Genomic DNA, 16,736 nt, shown 5'->3' on the forward strand with positions numbered 1-16,736 from the left:
TGGCGACTCTTTTGCTCTATCTTCTTTCACTTTGGACGCCACCGTACTTTAGTGTATGATCACAGTGGGGTTCAAGATAGGGATAATGCTTGAAATATTTCCTACAATTATAAATTTATCTTAAAATTCAATAAACAACCCGGGGCACAATACTAGTACTAGGATAAAACAACAGACAAAAAACAACAAAGTCGAAATTTAAAGAAACGGGTAAAATAAAAATATGGCAAAAAAAAAAAAGCCAAAAAAAAGGTAAATAATAGGTAAAAAAAGGAAGAAATTCAAATTTTTAATGAGTAGATAGATCACAAGTTCACAACTCACAAAGACACACTCGTGATTTAATTATCTTGTAAATATGCTGAAATATAATTTTCAAAAGGTAGAATGACTAACAATTGAACAAAGTGCAACATTTGAATGACCCCAATTAAAGAAAAAATGGAAGTAAATTTGTAGACACCCATTTGTGTCTCCCCAAAACAAAACCCGGTGATGAGTACCTTTCACGTCGAATCACAATCGAATGAAGCGAAAGTGTGGAAAGTCTAGTGTTGCGGATAGTTTTAATTTCTTTTCTTTTCTCTCTGTTTTTGAAAACTTATTTTAAGAAAATAGCCAATATAGTTTGTTTGGTCCATGATATGGGTCCAATAATAGTGTAGTTGGATGGGGCTTGCAAAGAGCTTTCCAACGATATTTTATAAGCCCAATTCCGATGAATATTGAGGAAATTATGGCCAATTTACTAAGCTGAGCCCGGTTTGAGCTTTATATGCGGCCCAATGATCTAGGGGAGGGCCTATTATGATTTATCATTCCTAATGCAATTAGGAATGGTTTTAGTCTTCTAGAATCTTCTAGAAGGTTCTTTTCGTTCCTAATTCAATTAGCATTGATAGATTGACTTTTGATTTTTCAGAGTTTTAATTAAAATCAAATAGCATTTTCGAGGAAATTATATGATTTTATCCTCCAGTACGGTAAATTTATTTGATTTTCGAAAACGCGTTAAAATCAGGCTTGGCGCCTAACCCCAGGACTCGGCGCCTGGCGCTAGCCATTGGTGCCTGGCGCTAGTTTTGGTGCCTGGCGCTAGCCATTGGTGCCTGGCGCTAGTTTTGGTGCCTGGCGCCAGTTAGCCAAGGGTGACGCCAGCTCTGTTTTTTGTGCGTCAGACTCAGTTTTGTTTATTTTATCTTTTGGCTGATTTTCTCTATAAATATCGTATTAAAAACTCCGTTTGCATTCACCAATTCTCACCAATAATCATCTACATCTGTCATTCACCAATTCACAAGTTTTTCTTTAGCATTCACTAAATCATTCATCTCTCTCATTCATCTTTTTCTAAATTTGGTTTTTCATATACAAAATTCCGCATTCGCAAGATTTAGACGTGAAAGGTTTAATTTCTGAGGGTTTAGTCCCAAATCTCTATTCCAATTATTTAATTTAATTGTTTGTTTATTATTTTCCTTGAAGTTACTAACGTGTGTATTTTGTTATTAGAAAGAGGTACGAGGCATCAAAGTAAGTGCTTTAATGGTTATAGTTGATGTTATGATGTAGATATCATGTTTAAATTTTTATTATGATATTCCTAGTATCATGTGTAGGGTAATTTTAATATTAAATATGATTGTCGCGATGCTTCTTATTCTCTTCCTAATATTTATGGTTGTTAGTATCATGTTAGGGCTAAAGATTTGATTTTTAATGCTTAGTGACATGCTAGGGTTTGTTATTAATATTGTTAGTATCTTGCCTAGGATCTTACTTTTATTATGCTTTAACATGAATATTATTATAATTATGATTATTATAGTTATTATTAATTATGATTGCTATGATTATGATATTCGTTATTGTGATTATTATTATGATTATTATTATTATTATGGTTATTATTGTTGCTTGATATTTATATTTATTGCTTGATCACCTTTTATGCATGTTTAAAGGGAATTGGTACTTGTAATCACGCTTAATAAGATAATAAGTAATCTTGTTTAGGGTTAATGTAATTATAATTCAAGTGATCGCCAATAATAGTTTATTTGTGCATTAAATTCAACCAACATAGATTAAACAGGTTTAGGGTTAATCCTATTGATTGCATGTTAGTCAGAAAGCGCACATGAATACGATCAGAATAAAGTAGAGGCCTATTATTAAGATAGGTTCAATCTCTTTTAGGTTGGATTTGTACCTTCATCCCCGAACCCTTATTTGGTTCTAGACCTTATGGAGTTGACGATCTCTTGGATCGTTAAGGGGTTTAATATTCACCTCGTGAATGGTTTACAAGTTCCTTAAAAAACTTGTTGGCGACTCTTTTGCTTTATCTTCTTCCCTTTTGGACGCCACCGTACTTTAGTGTATGATCACAGTGGGGTTCGAACTAGTGGGATTAAGGCTTGAATTTTTTCCTTACAGTTTTTTGGCGACTCCACTGGGGAGGATTTCTATTTTAATTCCTGAATTTGTTTCGGTATTGATTTAGAATGAGTGGATGAGACTCGAAAAGTTCTAAGTATTTCATGTGCGTAATTTTGATTAACGTTATTGTCATATGCATAAAAAAGATCTCATTGGAAATACCATCCGTAATGAGTTAAAAACATAGGATTTTACACGTAGGAAATTTGAGAAACGTCTTTCACAACTAGGACTGAAATAACACCGCGCGAAACTGGAAAATTTTATCGAGCACAGAAAGCTGCTGAGGCATGTGGGAAGTAGCGTCAGGGGCCAGAGCTTGGCGCTAGCATTTTAGTCGTAGCGCCAGACTCTAGTATTGGCGCCAGGCGCTACAGTTAAAAGTTGGCGCCAATTTCCCCAATACCGAGCCAGAAATATGCGTTCTAATTTCGACCAGTTTTTCGTATTGTTTGCTTGATCCTACTTCCTGATTGAATTTTTTCTCACTTTTCTGAAACCCATTTGTGTTCTACATATGGACATAACCCTCTGGGAATTCATGCTCCATCTACCTGATTGAACGCTCTGTGCAACAAAGGGTACATCCGAGATGTTGAATTCACCAAACCATGGAAGCGAGTTTTTTCTAAAACTCGCGGTGTCCCATCCACTCGCGCCAACCCTTCACGGTTAGGCTTCCGCGCGGTGCATCCAGACAATTAACCATGGACCCTCTATTGAATAAACCATATCCCGAACTTTAGAGAACTAGAGCCATGGTTAGGTTGCAAACTCATTGCATCATATTGTGCCTACTTGACTACTTGTGCATTATTTGTTGTGCATACTCTATGTGATTTTTCCTAACCGTTTGTTTGACTTGTGTTAAGACTAAATAAACCGATTAAGGACTAAAGGACTTTGTTTAATTAATTAATTAATTAATTAGAGCTAATAAATATACCTAAAATCGAGTCATAGTTCCTTTAAGTCAACCCGGATTTTTATTCCCGTATACTGCACAAGCGTCAACTTGTTTTGGTCATAGCTGGAGTTCTAGAAAGACCTACGAGTCGTTTAACCTATGGATCTGTAGCCCCGAGCTTTATCTTTAATTTGGCGTTGATTTCATTAAAATCAAAGTCACAGATCAAAAGTTATGACTAAAATACCACAGTCTGTCCAGTTTAATGCATATACGTGAAGTCTTAACTTAGTCTTTGCTTGAGTCTAGTCACATAGTCTAGTCACATGGTCATGACAAGAGTATCAACATGTCACCTACACTCACTAATCTTAGCACACTCTTTGAGTACACATCACCATGGCCATGTCTTAGGTTCATGCATGAGTCGGTCTTTTCCGTCGTTTAAGTTGGGGGTACATTTTATTCCTAGTTCTTCATATCCCTCCATCTACATCATTTTTCCTCCATATTCTATTCCATTTTTTTTCTTCACTTCCTCCATCCATTGCATGTTGAATAAAGTTTGAGTCAAATAATTAACAATAAGTATCCCCAAATTCCTTTTCCACAGTACTTGGTCGAGGAGAGAAGGGCGATTAATCAAGGACAACCTCTTTGTTCAAGTCTCATGTTTTGATAAACCGATTCGTCAAAAGAGGAAGGCTAAGAAGATAATGGCAACTCAAGAGGAAGTTAATGAACTTAGGAGTCAATTGACTAACGTGACTTAGATACTGAAGATACTCACACTCAAGATCGATGATCCCGTGAAGCAACAACAAATGGACCTCATGCAAGAGAGTTTAAGAGAGTTGTCTAGCGACTACAAGTTTCAAGAGCTTACATCACAAGGGGTCTCGGTGGACAAAGATCTTCTTCCGCAGAAGTTCAACGCCAACGACATCCCAAAATTCAGAGCAATAGATAACCCTTATTTTCATCTAAGAGCTTTCGAAACTATAATGAACATTAAGGGTATCGATAAGAAGGGTTTCCCCTCTCTGTTCCCACTATCTCTTGAAACCGTTTGCCAACAATGGTTCTTCTCCCTTAACAAAGAGAAAACCTCTACCTGGGAATCGATAGTAAACGCTTTCGTTGATAGGTACAAGTGCAATATCCAAGTTGAAACCGACCATAGACAACTTGAGATGCTAAGCCAAAAAGAGAATGAAGGCTTTACTTGTTTCTTTAATAAATGGAGGGAAACTTCTGCCAAGATGATTGAGGTCCCCACCGAAAAGGAGTCTGTGAGGATGTTTATCAAGAATCTCCAAGAAAAGTATTCAAAACACTTAAAATATCAACATAACTTGAATACTTTCAAGCCCGTTTATGACATCGGAATCGAGATCGAAGACGACCTCACAAAGCAAAAAGCTACTAACAATAGTAACCACGGTGGCTGGAAAGGAAAGAAGAACGACAATCCTTCTTCTTCCGAAAACGCCCACTCTAGTAATAATGTTAGTACCTTTGACCATAATGGTGTCTTAGCCATGGACAATCAAGGATCTAAAAGGAAACCCATGCGAGAGTTCACACCCATTGGAATGACCTACGATGCTACTTTCAATCGTCTCTATGATCGAGGATTAATCAAACCTATTGGCCCTACCGAGGATCCAACACCAGAAAATCGATCTTCGAGATGGAATCCAAACTCCTATTGCAAGTACCATTGAGGGCGCGGTCATACTACTGATGAATGCTACAGGTTTCAAAACCTCATTCAAGATCTCATAGAAGCAAACAAGATCCCATTGCCTCTAGCTAGCGAGAAGACTGGGTGATGATGAAGCGAACAACACAAGACAAAGGCGAGTTGCAACGACAAGATTTCATGACCTTTTTTTTTTTTTTTTCTATTTCTTTTTCATTTTTTTCCCTTCCCCAATAAGTCTAGCATAGGCACCTTTCTTTTCCCTTAGATTATTTTTGTAGGATCATTATATATTTTCTTTTAATAAAAATGAGCATTTATTTCCTTACATATGATCATTTCATTATATTGCATTTTAAAAAAAAAAAAATCCATGTCGAATTAAGCACAAGGTATACCAATGATTTGAGGCACCCCTTGTAGCCACATCATATCACCTTTCACCCTTCAAATATGCGATCCTTTCTTCATAAACCACTTTGAGCCTCGTCTAGCGATAGACCTTTCTTTCTTCAACCTACATCTACCTAAACTTGGGATGGGATGGTGTGCAACTTATGCAATTTTCAAAGAACAAAGCTTGAGTGATTTCAGAAGATAAAAATGAAAAATAATAAGCAAAAAATAATAATAATAAAAGTGTGCAAAAGGGCAAGTGTTCCAATGTCTTTGACATGAAAATGTCTTTGATAAGAATACGTCTCAGATTGCGTCTCTTATCGAGTGCTCGGTACCGTGCCTGAGAAACATGAATGCCAAGTGAGTGATAGACCGCATGATCGGGATTGCCCACGCTTATAAAAATAAAATAGATGCTAAAGCAAAAGATAAAAGAGAGCTACAAAAAGAGTAGAAACTCAAACATTAAATATATATATATATATATATATATATATATATATATATATATATATATATATATATATATATATATATATATATATATATAAAGATTCAAAAGCGAGGTTGCACACCTTGGGGGCTTATCTAGGGTCTTGAGCCTTTATCCCCTTCTTCTTAAAACCTTTAGCCTAACCACGTTACAACCCTTAAAAAGACCTTTTTGAGGTATACACACTTGTGCGAGGTTTGGCTAGAGCTACGTTCGGCTTGATTCCTAACGGATACGTAGGCAACCTCACATCGAGGTGCGGCCGTAATAAACATGCATTCATATTCACATTCACACACTCACACCATGATCATATCAAGGGATTCCCTGTGCTCATCCCTTAGATCTAGACTTGGGGGCTTGATCCCTACATCATTAGCTTACCTAGCCTAAGAGTCACCACCATTTGACTTGTTTTAACAAACAATATTTTCTACACACTTAGCTCTTGCGGCCTAGCTTTAGTGTCACTTTCACACACTGCACAGATACATGACCAAATATACTTCCCTTAGGAACCCTTTGTCATGAAATCTTAACATAACGTTGAAGCATGCCTTGTCATATCAACATCATTCATCAATCATATTCACCATTGCATCACGAAGTATGAAGTGCTTAGCCCCCGTGCCTAAGTTACCCAAATACTTTCATCATAGAGTTAACAATTGAGATAGCCTAGGATGGATTAACCCTTGCACCTTGAGAGATAGTATCAAACAACATTTGACTAAGCTCATTCAACATGCATCTTCAAAACTTTCGATTCTTTTTCGCGTCTTTCTTTTTCGGGAGAAAGTCGGTACCCTCCACAAAAATGACGGATAATTTTTGGGTTTTTTTGCATTTTTCTAGTCGCACGATCACATTACAATGCACACACGAGTCATGTACACATTGAGTTATGTCGTGTCATATCACTTTGATTTGAGTCTAACACATGTGTCATTTCACTTCGAGACGAGTCAACCTCGAGTCAGTCAATTACAGCGAGTCAATTTTATACCTTGAGTCGTGTCAAGTTATTGAGTCAAGCGACGTTAAACCTTAGGTCAACCCTAAGATGATTAAAAAGAAATAGGCAAAATTCTATAGTAAAAAATAAATACAGGTGCAGCAGAATAGGGAAGACCCTACTCCAATTATTGGCGCCAGAAATATCTCAGCAACGACAGAGCTCAAAGCCTCTCAGAAAGGTGATTTCGACCTCATGCAGCAATTTCGGGTTCCTTGGTACGCCAGTTAGCCCCTATAAGCAATTTGACATGATTAAGTAGTCGGTTTGATTACAGTCTAAGTGATAGACTTGACGAAAGATCGTCTCACTTAGCTTAAGCGCCTAAAACACTGGCTCATTACAATCGGTTCAAAAGAAATCACTTAAACGACAATATTTCTAAATATGGATTATCGCGCATTCTTATTAAAACGACAAATTTTTCCAAAAATTGGATTGTCATCCCCAACTGACAATATTTCCAAAAACGGATTGTCGTGCATTTTCTTCAACGACAATTTTTCCAAGATTGGATTGTCATCTCTGGCAAAGTTTCCAAGCGTGGATTATCGTGCTCCTTCTCTGTTTGGCAAGTTTTTTCAAGTTCGGATTGTCATACATTCATACATCGCTGGCAAGTTTTTCGAGATTGGATTGTCATACACCCAGTTCCCTATGGCAAAATTTCCCAAAGGATTGTTGTAGGTTTCCATTCATCATAAATATCGGCAAAGTTCCTCCACGTGGATTGTCATTCATTTCAGTAGGTGGCAAATTTTCCCGAAGTGGATTGTCGGTCGACTCTTTTTTTGCTAATGTTCCAAGACACGGATTGTCAATAGTGGCAATATTTTCCCAAAAGGATTGTCGCATAACGTTGGCAAATTTCCAAGGTGGATTGCTTTCAAGAGTTATATTCCAAGATGTGGATTGTTGTTCGTAGCAAAGTTCTTATGAAAGATTGTTACAAAGCATTGGCAACTTTTCCCAAAAATTGGATTTTGGCGAATTTTCCGAGATACGAATTGTTGCTTCATCGTGGCAACATTTCCAAGGATGGATTGTTACGAAGCATTGACAACTGTCCTTAAATCGGATTGTCATACATCATACAAGAGTTGTGTTGGCAACTATTCCCAGAGAAAAGAGGATTGTCATCACAACAACAGCACCGACATACTGGTTCACAAGCAACAAAGCGCCGACGTACTGGCATGGCAGCATTAAGGATTAAAAAGCAGTGATCTTTTCGAAGACTATCACAGCGGAAATTAGAGTCATATAAAAAAGAAGCTCATTGTTCAGAGACGAGTGAACATCGAAACAACAAGGTGGCGTTCCCTAGCTTGTGGAGAGTTGTCACAAACAACTGGAGGTAATTTCGGGCGAAGTTGTCTTCGATCATATTCCCTTAGGCATGGAAGATGGTCATAATGTGAATGGAGATTGTTTCAAGAGAAATAATCTTCGATAGTATTCCCTTGGACGTGGAATATTATCAATGCGGATGGAGATTGTGTCAAGAGAAATAATCTTCGATAGTATTCCCTTGGACGTGGAATATTATCAATGCGGATGAAGATTGTTTCGAGAGAAATAATCTTTGATAGTATTCCCTTGGACGTGGAATATTATCAATGCGGATGGAGATTGTTTCAAGAGAAATAATCTTCGATAGTATTCCCTTGGACGTGGAATATTATCAATGCGGATGGAGATTGTTTCGAGAGAAATAATCTTCGATAGTATTCCCTTGGATGTGGAATATTATCAATGCGGATGGAGATTGTTTGGAGAGAAATAATCTTCGATGGTATTCCCTTGGACATGGAATACTATCATAGCGGAGGAGGATCATTTCAGGCGAAGCAATCTTCCAAATTGGAAGCAGTTACAGGCGTAGCGGTTTTCAATCGGGATGACATTCTCTAGCTTGTAGGAGGTCATCAAAACAACAGCAAAGCAGCAACAATCGGTTACTTTCAGAGACGTGTGCTAGATGGTGCAAGATACGCGTTTCTTAACTCTTTTATCTGTTTAACCAACGCTAGTTTTGCAGGTATCGGCGTTACAAGAGTGAACGTTCTGAATCATTCTCCGTCCCTATCGATACTTTGACTTTTGTTTTCTAAACTTGCGTTTCTCCAAACTCAGTCAAAGTTGGGGCTTCTGTAGACACCCATTTGTGTCTCTCCAAAACCAAACCCGGTGATGAGTACCTTTTGCATCGAATCACAATTAAATGAAGCGAAAGTGTGGAAAGTCTAGTGTTGCGGATAGTTTTAATTTCTTTTCTTTTCTCTCTGTTTTTGAAAACTTATTTTAAGAAAACAACCAATCCAGTTTGTTTGGTCCATGATATGGATCAAATAATAGTTTAGTTGGATGGGGCTTGCAAAGAGCTTTCCAACGATATACTATCAGCCCAATTCCGATGAATATTGAGGAAATTATGGCCAATTTACTAAACTGGGACCGGTTTGAGCTTTATATGCGGCCCAATGATCTAGGGGAGGGCCTAATATGATTTATCATTCCTAATGCAATTAGGAATGGTTTTAGTCTTCTAGAATCTTCTAGAAAGTTCTTTTCGTTCCTAATTCAATTAGCACTGATAAATTGACTTTTGATTTTTCAGAGTTTTAATTAAAATGAAATAGCATTTTCGAGGAAATTATATGATTTTATCCTCCAGTACGGTAAATTTATCTGATTTTCGAAAACGCGTTAAAATCAGACTTGGTGCTTAACCCTAGGACTTGGCGCCTGGAACCAGGCCTGGCGTCTGGCGCTAGTGTTGGTGCCTGGCGCCAGTTAGCCAAGGGTGGCGCTAGCTCTGTTTTTTGTGCGTCAGACTCTGTTTTGTTTATTTTATCTTTTGGCTGATTTTCTCTATAAATATCGTATTAAAAACTCCGTTTTCATTCACCAATTCTCACCAATAATCATCTACATCTGTCATTCACCAATTCACAAGTTTTTCTTTAGCATTCTCTAAATCATTCATCTTTTTCTAAACTTGGTTTTTCATATACAAAATTACGCATTCGCAAGATTTAGACGTGAAAGGTTTAATTTCTGAGGGTTTGGTCCCAAATCTCTATTCCAATTATTTAATTTAATTGTTTGTTTATTATTTTCCTTGAAGTTACTAACGTGTGTATTTTGTTATTAGAAAGAGGTACGAGGCATCAAAGTAAGTGCTTTAATGGTTTTAATTGATGTTATGATGTAGATATCATGTTTAAATTGTTACTATGATATTCCTAGTATCATGTGTAGGGTAATTTTAATATTAAATATGATTGTCGCGATGCTTCTTATTTTCTTCCTAATATTTATGGTTGTTAGTATCATGTTAGGGCTAAAGATTTGATATTTAATGCTTAGTGACATGCTACGGTTTGTTATTAATCTTGTTAGTATCATGCCTAGGATCTTACTTTTATTATGCTTTAACATGAATATTATTATAATTATGATTATTATAGTTATTATTAATTATGATTGCTATGATTATGATATTCGTTATTGTGATTATTATTATTATGATTATTATTATTATTATTATGGTTATTATTGTTGCTTGATATTTATATTTATGGTTGATCACTTTTTATGCATGTTTAAAGGGAATTGGTACTTGTAATCACGCTTAATAAGATAATTAATAATCTTGTTTAGGGTTAATGTGATTATAATTCAAGTGATTGCCAATAATAGTTTATTTGTGCATTAAATTCAACCAACATAGATTAAACAGGTTTAGGGTTAATCCTATTGATTGCATGTTAATAAAAAAGCGCACATGAATATGATCAGAATAAAGTAGAGACCTATTATTAGGGCAGGTTCAATCTCTTTTAGGTTGGATTTGTACCTTCATCCCCGAACCCTTATTTGGCTCTAGACCTTATGGAGTTGACGATCTCTTGGATCGTTAAGGGGTGTAATCTTCACCTCGTGAATGGTTTACAAGTTCGTTAAAAAACTTGTTGGCGACTCTTTTGCTTTATCTTCTTCCCTTTTGGACGCCACCGTACTTTAGTGTATGATCACAGTGGGGTTCGAGCTAGTGGGATTAAGTCTTGAATTTATTCCCTACAAAATTGCACTTTGAACATTATCAGATATATTCACTTTACTATCGGGCTACCTTAAAAAGACTACAAGGGTTGTTAACTTATTTTGACTATGCAAGTAAGGTTGCATTAGAGATATATATACCGGTTGTAAATAGAAATTTTCTAATCCACATTAAAAAAAGCTTGTGTATGATTCAATGAAATCATACAATGAAAAATCGACAAGTTGTTTTTAAGAAGTTTTGGAGCCTTTCATGAAGATATATTTCACATTTCTTTTCCGTGAAAAAGCTTGGTCTTAATTGATAACATTTGTGTTAAATAACGTTTGGGGATGAATTATATCATGACCTATAAATATCATTTGGAATTAATCATAGGAAAATTAGGCCGAATGCTAACCTCCTAGGATTAACAAAATTTATAATCACTTAATTTAAGTACCCTAATATAAGTATAGGGGCAAGTTAAGGGTCGAACCACAAGGAATTATAATACAATAGTGTTCATGATACAAAGCTTAAGTTAGGTCAAAATTGATATTGATAGAGAGGAGTAAAACTAATAAACTAACACTACAAACATTATAAAATAATGTAAACTAGGGCCATGACCTGGCTTTAAAGGCTAGGAAAGGGGGATAGAGGTAATATTCCTAATTTGTCTTGTTTCCCAGTGATAAAAAAAAATAAAAAATAAAATGTAAACTAGGGCCAAGATCCACATTAAATCAAATAATGAAGAAAGAGAATCCAATTAGCAATGAAACATGCAAAGAAATAGTTAAGATTGTTGGAAATAAAGAAAGGAAATTCAAAGGGTCAGATATGGGTCGTAAAATTCTAGAGTTCCGCCGCTAGATCGGGCGAGCTCCACCTGACCGGGCGCGAGAAGGCGTTTGGGAAATAGGAAGTGTCTGCCCAATCAGGCGCGTGTTTGTCCGTTGGACTCAAACAGTTCTCTTGGATTCCTCTTCTTGTTTGATTTCCTGTAACCCTCCATTTAAGAGGTTGATTATGGTGTTTTAATCACCATAATATTTCTGATTTCATTTCCTTGTTCATAGAAGATTCCTCCATGATCTTTCATCTTTTTTCATCATTCATTTCTATAAATTGGAGGATGTTTTCTGATTTTGATATACACAAGAAATACACATCAAACACAAGCTTGCTTAAACACATACTCTATATTAGGCATAAGTTACTTGGCTCCAACCTTCCACCCAAAAGTGCCTTTGTGTGGAATTGGTGTGTTAACCTTAGGGAATGTGCCGGCAAATACAATTGTGCACCCCGGTTGTGCTGGAATTTCGTTTTCAAGTCAGTGATTTTCATCATGCCACACCATACTCTTTCATTGTCATAAGATCATCTTTTCGATCTTCTTATTTTAATTTCAATATAGCCTTGAAAATACTTATTAAATACAACAATTTGAAAAAGAAGTTATTATTTTCATGGCTACTATTTGAGAAGATTTAATGTGCAAAGAAAATAATTTTTGAAGAAATATTTTGTTCATGTTTTTCCGGGAGCAATCTTGGAAATGGTCCCTGATTGAAGGTCAATCGTTCTTTGTTTCGGCCGAAATTTTGGGAGCTTTTTTGAGACATATGAGGCTTCATTTTCACCAGTTGGATTATGGATATATGCTTACGTTTGGGAGTTATGGCTTCAAAGTTGAGCTGCATTTTTGGAAAGGACATTTGGGTGTACTACAGAGAATGCTCATCTTTGACACTTGAATTAATTCAAGAGAGGTCCTCTCTAAACTAATTGTAATTTTTAGTATGCTTAGCATGTGATTTTTATTCTAATAATTGTCTTGGAAAATACATGAGTTGTGACTTTTGGCATTATAATATTAGATGTTTATTTTGTCCATAATGTAGTAGTTGTTACATGATTATTAGTTTATAGGCTAATGTATAATCCATGTTATATATGTGTGATATTACGTGGTATGATTGCTATTTCTATGTCTTTGTTCTAAGATGGTTTGAACTTTGTACTTAGAAATATGTTAATTTACTTTATTTACCAATTTGTTGGTTATTTGAACATATGTCTTGTTTTGTTCATTGAGAAAGTAAATATTAGGTCATTGCTTTAGATTATTTACTTTTAGCAATATGTTGAGTACCTAATGTTTACATGTCTATGTTGATAGATAATTCATGGTTAATTTTTATGACTTGTTAACTTGTAGGATTTATAAATTTTACCATGAATCATGTGTTATATAGGTTGAGTATGTTATCAAACATTATTATTTTTAGCAAATATATACAATGATGTGTATATGTCATGCTTTTGGAACTTTTTTCATGCTCATAATGCTTACTTTGCTAAGTATGAGAAGTTTTTGAATTAGAATCATGTAATTATTTTATGAAGAGCCATATGTGTATTTTTTCTCCATAGGAGAATATTATTATGGTTGTTGTTTTTGTGACTCTTAATTGTGGCATATATCCATATTTCTTGTTGAAGAATATATATATGATTGTACTACTTCTATTAACTTTGCTTTTGAAATTCTTTTGGTGGCTATCTTATATATTAGTGTGTTAATTAAGTTGTGTTAGTCTTGTGATGAATTTTTGAAGTATGATAATGTTTGAATTATTATTTAATTCATTTGTTAGATTATTTTACTTCTTTAATTGTCCACCTTAAGAAAGAGTTTTTAAGTTATTAATTCTTATTGGATGTTTTGTTCATTCTTGTTCTTACTTGGTTTGATTTGGTTAATTATTGGCATTTGTTTAAAGTATCATTATTTATCTCTTTATGTGTGGAACGTGATTCTTAAGAGTTTGATTTCCTTTGATGGTATGCCTAGTAAATCTCCGCATAATGTCAATATGTTTCAAGTAAAGAACATGAATTCAAATGTGCTTCAAGAAGATCAAAATACTTAGTGGATGCACAATCACTACAAGTGGTGGTCATTGGGTTGTTCGTCATTGATCGCTAAGGTAAATTATTAGAGGCACTATGGAGGTATGTTCACACATTCCTTTTCTTCGCTATCAACTATGTTTTTATTTTAGACTTAACTTTGACATGTAGGGGTTATGGTTCTATGAGTTCATAGAATTTTCTTGTAGGAATTTAGTTCTTATAAGCCCCATGTGAAACGTGTAGAGTTTTTCATGTTAATTTCAATACTTAGTAAAAGACCTTTGTCGTCCAATGTGGGGGAAAGGGTAATATGATGAATTATCATTGGACTCAAAAGTCTTGGTTTGTGGAATATCTTAACTTGTTTATGATGCTCTATGACTTTGTATGTGAATGTTGGTTCTCCATATGCCACAATGTTGGATTATTGTATGTGATTGTTGGATTATTGAATTTTCTCCATGTACCATAATATTTGGTAATCTCCATGCATCATAATTGAATTATCTCCTTTACTATAATAATTCGTTTTTAGCAATTTTGTGCTTATGCCAAGCTTATACATATAACAAGTGATTGGCTATGCATATTGGAATTCTCAAGTCTCTTGATTGCTATATTTTCTTCTATATAATTATTTTGTTTATTGAGTGAACAAGTTGACTACATGAGGAATAAGAGGCATTAATATTAGACCTTTCTATTATTTGATGCAAAGCATGAAAGTGACTACTAGCTATGCTAAAGACTATTATTTGTTTGCCTTAATTTGTTGCTTTAATATCTCTATGTTTGAAGAATGTTTCCTTAACTTAATGAATTGATGACGTGAGTGATTGTTTATCTTGGAAGAAACTATTGAGGATAAGTTAGATTATTTCTAACATGATTAGAGTTCTCCTATCTTTTTATGGAGTGTGTTTCTCAAAACTTCTTCTAAAGTTTTTCAATATCAATTCTCTAAGTGTTGTTGGAAGTGTTCAAGGCTAAACTTATGAGTAAAGGTTACTTTGGTTTTCTTGTCTTAATGGAACAATGTAGGTCTTACTTAGATGACTTATTTCTTTTGGATCCTTGTCCTTGATGATAAGCTTCCTTCTAGTGGTTTAAGTTTGTTAAGTCTTCTAAGTGGTGACCTATGTGAATTTATTGGAGAGTTCCATTTTGAAGATAAGAAATGTGATTTGAAAGTTCAAGTGTGAGTTGACTTAATTTTATTACCTAGAAAGTGGTATAAAATTTGGTTAGTACCTTGTGAGGATCTAATACTTGTAATTAAGTTTGTTTCTCACTACTTGCTTCAAGGTAATATATTTGTTGTATGTCTACAATGTGAGTAATGTGGTGGTATTGAGAATCACATGTGATTTTTAGTTAACAACTTTCTTGAACTTCTTATCTTTCCAATTTTGTTGAGCAATTTTCACAATTTGGATCATGACAATATGTTTTATTATTTTGAGAATAATAATGATTATTATGAGTTTTTGGTTTTTTCCCAAAGTGTCATACATGTTTCGTGATTGGAAAGATTTATAAGATGATATGATATTTGTTGTTCATGTTATCATTTGAGTGGAGTATGTTTTAGCATGAATTATGTGTATGTAATTTAAAGAGGTCTTAAAGTATGTCTTGAATGGAGTATGCTAATACATTTAGCAATGTGATAGTGACATGCATTGCATTTTATTTTAATATAGCATATATTTGTGAAATAGTTGAAGTGCAATATTTTACAAATTTAATAGTGAATGACTAATGTTGTTTAAATTTACTTCAACTTTTACTAAGTATCTTTTTAGGTACGAAGGTTGTGAAATACACTAGCTTTCGGGAAAATTTGTTCAGATTTTTCGGAAGGCAATTGTCGGTAATTGATGGTTGATGAAAAAAGTTCACTAATGCGGCTATATTATTTTCATGGATTGGACTTGATTAAGTTTTTAAAATTTCAAGTTTTGGGTTCATTGTCTTATTACTTTATTCATATAATGGTGAAAGCTAAATGATATATTTTCTAACCATTTGTGCAAATTAAGTTGATGTTGATAACATGCTAGTTTTCCTTAATGAAAAAAAAATTCTAGCAAAGTAATTTTGCACTATGGTAAGGAAATTAGGGACATATAACAATCATTGATAAATTTGTGGAAATGTCGAGGGGGATAGGCCTTAAGCCCATGTGGAAAGATTAAAAGCATCACTTTCCTATCCCTATGGCATGGGTTATAATGCTTGATTGAGGTTGAACTCTTTTGAGTTCTTAATGGATCATTAAACCATTTAGGTTGGTGCTATTTGAGACGCACTTGATTGATCCACCGTTTGAGGTTGAGTCCTTTGACTCTTAATGAATCAAATTGTTTGAGTGGACGCACTAAAACTTTGGAATCACTTTTGTTTAGGATTGTTGTGAGGTTGAGCATTAGCTCTGAATAAATCCATGCTCTTGTGGGGGTTAATGGCTACAATGTAGCATTTTTTTAAGTTCTTAGGAACATTTTTTTACCCCATTGACTAAGTGCTTCTGAGAAGTGCTTGTGATTCACCTATGTGGTTGTGAAGACTAGCCATCTTCTCTTGGACGGATATCCTAGAGCTTCCACTAGACCTAAGGTGAAAATGCTAGGCTATAAAAGAGCATATCTCTTCGCGGAGTTCAAGTAAATTTTTGGAGTGATGTATGTGTTGTGGGAGTCTTGCACTAAATCTTGGAGTTTTAAGGTTCGTCCACTCCATGATCAAGAATCTTAAGGGTTTTAAGGTTTGTCCACCCATGGACTTGTAGTTCATTGC

The sequence above is a fragment of the Chenopodium album genome, chromosome 7 (genome assembly GCF_948465745.1).
Source record: "Chenopodium album chromosome 7, dcCheAlbu1.1, whole genome shotgun sequence".
Lineage (NCBI taxonomy): Eukaryota > Viridiplantae > Streptophyta > Magnoliopsida > Caryophyllales > Amaranthaceae > Chenopodium > Chenopodium album.